Source organism: Panthera onca, chromosome B3, assembly GCF_046562875.1.
Source record: "Panthera onca isolate mPanOnc1 chromosome B3, mPanOnc1 haplotype 2, whole genome shotgun sequence".
In the NCBI taxonomy this organism is placed as follows: domain Eukaryota; kingdom Metazoa; phylum Chordata; class Mammalia; order Carnivora; family Felidae; genus Panthera; species Panthera onca.
Window position 1 is genome coordinate 52,874,863 of NC_138344.1, and position 7,725 is coordinate 52,882,587.

Consider the following 7,725-nt stretch of genomic DNA (forward strand, 5'->3'; position numbering starts at 1 on the left):
TTCCTTAGTCCCTTGATCTCTGTAGCAATAGATTCTCTGCTGTCCTTTATACTGTTTTCAAGCCCAGCGATTAATTTTATGACTATTATTCTAAATTCACTTTCTGTTATATTGTTTAAATCGTTTTTGATCAGTTCGTTAGCTGTCGTTATTTCCTGGAGGTTTTTTTGAGGGGAATTCTTCCGTTTTGTCATTTTGGAGAGTCCCTGGAGTGGTGAGGACCTGCAGGGCACTTCCCCTGTGCTGTCTTGAATACCTTGCGTTGGTGGGCGGGGCCGCAGTCAGACCTGATGTCTGCCCCCAGCCCACCACTGGGGCCACAGTCAGACTGGTGTGTGCCTTCTCTTCCCCTTTCGTAGGGGCAGGATTCACTGTGGGGTGGTGTGGCCTGTTTGGGCTACTTGCACACTGCCCGGCTTGTGGTGCTGGGGATCTGGCGTATCAGCTGGGGTGGATCGGCAAGGTGCACAGGGGCGGGAGGGGCAGGCTCAGCTCGCTTTTCCTTTGGTGATCAGCTTCAGGAGGGGCACTGCGGCACCGGGAGGGAGTACAACCTGCCACCGGAGGGATGGATCCGCAGAAGCACAGCATTGGGTGTTTGCGCGGTGCAAGCCAGTTCCCTGACAGGAACTGGTTCCCTTTGGGATTTTGGCTGGGGGATGGGTGAGGGAGATGGCACTGGCGAGCGCCTTTGTTCCCCGCCAAGCTGTGCTCTGTTGTCCGGGGCTCAACAACTCTCCTTCCCGTTGTCCTCCAGCCCTCCCATTCTCTGAGCAGATCTGTTAACTTATAACTTTCCAGATGTTATGTCCCGCTTGCTGTCAGAACACACTCCGTCCAGCCCCTCCATTTTTGCAAGCCAGACTCAGGGGCTCTGCTTTGCCAGCAGGCTGCCCCCCCACCGCCCCGGCTCCCTCCCAGCAGTCCGTATAGCGCGCACCGCCTCGCCACCCTTCCTACTCTCTTCACTCTCTTCCGTGGACCTCTCGTCTGCGCTTGGCTCCAGAGAATCCGTTCTGCTAGTCTTCTGGCGATTTTCTGGGTTTTTTAGGCAGGTGTGGGTGGAATCTAAGTGATCTGCAGGATGCAGTGAGCCCAGCGTCCTCCTACACCGCCATCTTCCCAGAAACCTCTCTCTGGAAAAAATTTTTGAAAAATCCCCACCCAAGTATATTTTGATGTACACCCCCTCCAGGAGCTGTGAAGTGCCCAGAGAAGTGCCTAGGCTACCAGAGAGAACTACAGGAGTGGGAAGGATGCCACCATGAATGCCTGGAGGCGAGGAGATATTTCCAATCCACATATAGTTCACTTATCTTAGTTAAATAAAAAAATTAAAAAATAATTTTGCATTCATTCCTCCCAGAGATGTAACTTCACTCCTCCCCACCCTGACACCTTTTCCTCCATCCCTCATGCACACAACACACACAGCAAATACCACATCTTTTTACACAACATAGTGCTGACTCCTGCCCAGAAGCCACTGTCGGACAGGAGTAAGGCTGCGTCCTGAATCTGTTAACCACATTGATCATGACCTTGTCACCATGGAGAGTTTTCTGTACATTTCATAAGCCTCTGCCTTGTTCTATGAATTTGTGGCACAATCGTTCTGACTAGCAGATTTCCTTAAAAAAAAAAAAAAAAGCACAAGAGAAAATCTTTATAAATCTATTATACCCTGGGAGAATAAACTATCTGAAGTCTACTTAACACTTCCATTCCATTGCAGCCAAACAAACCATACCCTTTACAAACTGCTTAATGATTGTGTCGTTACTGCCATGTACCCCACCTAAAACGAACTTCCCAATCCATAGACATGCTGTCATGGAATGAACACTTTTTCTGGAGCAGGAAAGGACCAGGTTCAAGCCCTGGCTCACGCTCACTGGGATGTGGGTGTCTTTCCTTATTTAAGAATAAGGATAATTATACCTACCACATAGGGATGTCATGATGTTTAAGTGACGTAACCTCTGGCCCACAGGTTCTACAGTTGAGCAGTCAAGCCATGGAAGGTTCTAAAAGGTGATCTCCTCACCAAGTCACAATCAAACCAGAGTCAGCTAATTGAATTTAGGGAGTTGAATTGGTATACTGGGCCCCAAGGGTGGGGAGGAGAGCAGCAGAAGGGGCCCATGATGTCATGGGTAGACTAAATTAGCTTTAGACATAATGTGTATACGTGGCAGGGAAGCAGTCCAAGGCATTGTGACCTGGTGAATAACGGACAATAAAGAGAGATTATAACAAGGATGCTGGTGCCAGTATGTAAGCAAAAAAGAGAAGAAACAAAAGACCTGGGGTTTTCAGAGAGTGATCTGATGAAAAGACTAACAAATGATATTGGGCAAGTACTGAAAATGTGACTTGATGAAGTATTAACTGGGGTTTGTTGGGAGTTTAGGATGTGTCCCAGATCCTCCCCTCTGGGATTCTCTGCTAGGAGAAGCATCTACATAAGAGAAAATTCTAAGTGTGATATAAAATAAAGCTTTCTCCTCCTTCTCCCCCACACCATTTCCCGAAAACCTAAAAGGCAGGGACCGTAGCACAGACTTAGAGCACCCTTATACCAGCTCATGGGGGCCAGAAGCCAGTGGGAAGCTCAGACGCCCTGCCTCTTGAAGACACAAGCCTTGCCTGCATGCACTTTCCACATATAAGAAATGCAAGAACCCTGGAAACCAAAAATTTGGTGACAAAACTTGACCTGAACTAACGGGAAGTGAACTGAACTGAGTGGCTTAAACAACAGACATTTTCTCACAGGTCTGGAGGCTGGGAAGTCCCAGATCAAGGTGCCAGTGGATTTGGTTCTTGGTGTGGGCCTTCTTTCTGGCTTGTAGGTGACTGCCTTCTCACTATGTCCTCACATGGTGGAGAGAGGAGGCTCTGGGGTCTCTTCCTCCTCCCATAAGAGCACTGATCCTATCATGGAGCTCCACCCTTATCACCTCACAGAAACCTAATTACCTCCTGAAGGCTCTAGTTCCAAATGCTAGGAATTTTTAAGGGAGACACAAAAACTCAGTCCATAACACAATCTGATCCTAAAGATTTTTAAATTAGGAATTGTGGTCGTGTACCACACCCAGATAATACCGATGTTAACATTTTGGTATCTAATCTAATTTTTAAAATCCACCTGTTATTAGATATTTAGGAAGATGTTTTCAATTTCCCCTATTTAAAAAAATCTGCAAATATTATTTCCTTAAGGAAAAATTCCTAAAAGTAGACTAAACTAAAGGAGCACACATGTTGTAAGGCTCTTGAAACATGCTGCCAAATTACTTTCCAGCATTGTTGGCCAGTATTTAAGAAAGGTTATCAGCACATGAAGTCTTACTGCTACACTACAGCATTACTTTTTATTTACAAAAAACCAGCACATATAGTGTTGTACATCAATTACAATTCAATAATAATAAAAAAGAAAACCAGCACGTGTGTATGATAAAGTACTCATTGAGTACAGAAATGTATACAGCCTTGCTGCCAACTTTCAATCCCTTTCCCCAAAGGAAGGAGGGGAGGAAAGGAGGGAGAGAGTTTGAGGGAGGTCAACCATGTTGCACATATTTTCCTTAAACCTGTCTTAGCCTTTACCAGCTGCCTCCACCAACACTCTCCAATCCTATGCCTTGAGAGGCCAGGTGAGGATGACAACTCTCACTGTATGCCAAACCTGGCCTTCTCTCAGCTGTTTAATTCCTGGACTTTGCTAATCTTTACTACTCTACGGTAATTTAAAATTTCCTTTCTGCCACCTATTTTATTTTAGCAGAATTTGACTTCCTCTGGGTATCAGTCCTGACTGAGAAACTAGGACAAAAAAGAACATTAAAATTTGTAAACCCCATTAGATCTCTGACTACCAATGTAATCTACTAGACCTTACCCAAACCAAATGTCTAGGGCCATATTTGAGAAGATGCCTGTTGCAAGGCTAGTCTCCTCTGGCTTTAGCAAAGACTTTATCTGTACTCTAAACTAGATCTCTTGGCCTGGGGTACAGGGGAGAGACAGGCCCTATGTTGATGCCCCATGAGTAACTACATGATTGGAGTGACAGCCATGGACGGGAGTAGGGGTGTTCTGACTAGACCAGGATAAGAGTTGTCCACCACAGCAGTCATTGGTTCTGCCCACCATGGTTCTCACCCTCTGGTTATTCTATCCTCCTGAACCCTCAGCACATTATCATGGAGAGAAGAGGGAAACAACCCCCAAGTGGATTCACTAGAATCCTGCTAGGTAGGTCAGATCAATTCATTTTGGATGACACAGTCCCCAGTACCTACCCTGGGGTCATAGAAATGAATCTGACCCAGACAGACACTTCCCAGGAGAGGACAAACCCTCTGATAAGTTTCCTTTTAAAGCTCTTCCCCTTTAAATCATAGTTGCCATTGTACAAAGCCATGTTCTGTAAAAAAAAAAAAAAAAAAAAAAAAAAAAAATAGGCTCCATGTGATGGAGCAGTTTCTGTAAATTGTAGCCCTTGCAGAGAGAACTCACCAGGCTGTGCAAAATTCCCTGAGATGCTTAAATACCTGGCACCGGAGGAGCAAGTAAACAAGGAGTGGGAAGGAAGGGGCCTCAGACACCCTTTCTGCTTCTTGTATCAGTTCCTGACTCCTAGCATCCTTTTCTGGCCCCTGAACCCCAGCGCCCCCGTGGTGTGCTGTGATGCTGTCCCTATGCCTGTCTGCCCCAGAGTGCCACCATCCACATAGCTCTATTCCTTACCTCTCCCCAGCAAAACCCCAGGCCTGAGACTCTGCCACACCCTGTCCCCCTAGACTTCTCAGGTTCAAACCTCATTCCTTGGCCCTTATTTCTATCTAGTCTCTGAGACCATTACCTCCCACTGCCTGAGACTCCCTCTCTCACTTACCAAAGATGTTAGGAAGACTGTTGGCTCCATCACACTACTCAGAGTTGTAACACATAAAAGAAAGTTATCAAACCATATTTCCATTTCCTGATTTTCCACAGACTTCATGTGTCTGGCACTATGTTTTCAAGTATTGTGTTTTTCAGGGATATATCTGTCATACAATTGGGATTTGACTGTGCAAAGATTCTATTATTAACAGAATAATTTGGATCATCAAATGATACATTTTAATGGACACCCAAGTAGCCTACCTTTAGATCTAACTCTAAATGTTTTTATTTTATGAAAATCTATAATAAAAAATGGCATAAGACTTAGTATTCAGGCACATCTCTTTGAAATACTTTCTCGATTTCTTCCTCACAAATTATTTTTGTATACTTGGGCTATAACTCATGTCAAAGTTTTTCCATAGTCTGAGAAACTTCTACACTCGACAAGTATATTATTAAACACGTCAAAATTTAGGTTGAGACTTTTCTTTGGGTAAACATCTTGCAGACGCTATTGAAGGATGTTTCCCAAGTTGTCATGCCCCTAACCCTTAATTAAAAATCCCTCTTAATTAAGAACAAGGAATGAAAATGTTAGATAAGGGTGTTGGCACTAGAATGTGGACCCAGGCAAGGGGCCCAGAAATAGGGATAGAGGCTGCCTTGATATGAACTGAAACTCTCTGACCAGAAAGCCAGGAAGCAGAAGGTCAAGACATTGTTGATGTCATATCCAGGAGCAGAGGGTGGGCTTAGACACTTGGACATTCCAGCCCAGACTCTGGCCATCCTTACAGATTCCCAAGACATGGGAATACAACAGGACCTCCTTCAGGCCCCAATTCTGCAACTGTATTTTGCAAGGAGGGCCAGAGAGGCCCTGTTTCCAACCAAGCCTCAGCTGAAGACATGTTCCTCTGCAGGGGAAACCAGAGGAGACATACAACCTGTCCTGAAAGTTCTGGGGTCCACCATACTCTCCCCGCCACTGAATACAGACTTCCCTGTCCGTGGCTGAATCTGGCTCCCTACGCTGTCCCGTGGTGCTGTTTCAGGCAAACGATTAAGTTGCTTTAGGGCCAAGGAACACATTGCGCTCACTGGGAGGCCTAGCATCTCCTAATGGAATCAACCTGGGCCACAACACAGGCTTATTCTCTTTACCTCCTGATCTGTTACCAACTGTGAGACCTTAGGCAAGTTGCTTAACCTCTCTGAAGCCCCCATTTCTTCACCTGTAAACTGCAGATAATACATATGGGGATGTGGTGGGCATATTGAATGCATGCACAAAGAAAAGTATTATGAAAACACCCAGTGCAATTATCAGTCTGGCAATATGTTGATGCTAGCCTTGAGCAGTTTGTATTACTTTCTAAAAATAAAAAAGGCTGCTAAGAAAATTTTATGAGAATTCATCTTTCTACTTGTGTAATTTTCATAAAAACCCTGGAAGTGTTAGCATGTAAACAATGCCAGATACTCATTTTCTTTATAAATATCTATAATTGAAATCAGCTTTACAAAACAGAACAAACCCAAGTAAATTATATGCACGTGATTAATTACAAAATTTTTGTCTCATTAACAAAAGCTTATGTAAATCTGAATTAAGAATGTAAAGAGCATTCTTGAACTTTTTGATCCATTTCTTCAAGCTTAATTGCAAAAATCTTAAGAACCATACAACTATTTCCACTCCCTGAACTAAATCCAATTCAAGAGAGGAGCGAAGAACGAGCCCAAACTCAAGCCTGGGGATGCCCATGCTTAAAAAGTGGGGGAAGAGTGCTTAAGGTCATTGGTAATCAAAGACACAAATAATAAAAACTCCTAGAATGGCTGAAGTTAAAAAGACTAAAAAGATGTTGAGGAAGATGTGAAGCAACTGGAACCCCTATACATTGCTGGTGGCAGTGTATAATGGTGCAACTCGGGGAAGGTTAGTTTCTTATACAGTTGAACACGTGCTTCCTGCACATTTATATCCACTAAAAGACTTGTACAAGAATATTCATAGCAGTTTTATTCATATTGGTTAAAAACAGAACACAACCCACATTTCTACTCCCAGAAAATGGATAAATGAACTGTGGTATATTTATAAGATGGAATGCTACACAGCAATAAATAGGAACAAACTATTGACACATGATGGATGAATGTCATAGGCATTATGCTAAGCAAAGGAAGCCAGTAATGAAAGATACATATGGTATGAATTTCTTTATGTGAAGTTCTCCAAAAGACAGAATTACGGCGAAAAAAATCAGAAGTGGGTTGGCTCTGGGAGGATGGCCTAAGAAGAGACATGAGGGAACTTTCTGGGGGTGATGGAAGTATTCTATGTTGTCATAAAAATATGTGTGTGTGTGTATGTATGTGTTCGTTTGTCAAAACATGTCAAATTGTACACTTATGATTTGTACATTTCACTCTAGAAATTTTACTTTAAAAATATCTAAAAACAAATGCTGAACTCTAATTAGTAAGCTTGTTTTTTTCAGTAGCACAAGTTAGCAATTTTGAAACTACTTTCTGTGTATCCCAGACTTGAGAAAATGAGTAAATATATTTAGGGGAATAGGAGCCAGGTTTCTACTGTCAGAGAAGAATTACAATTATGGAAAAGGGGAAGATTAGATATTCTCTGAGGTTATGGATTGGAATTTGAAGTATCTGTATGAACTCATATGGATTTCAGTACATAGAAAAATAGATAAATATACTTCCTAGCTCTGTCCATTGAGAGCACCTAGAAGCAATGAGACCCCTATAGCAGTGAGCACATCTTAGGTTCTAAATAATTCTCTCATTCTC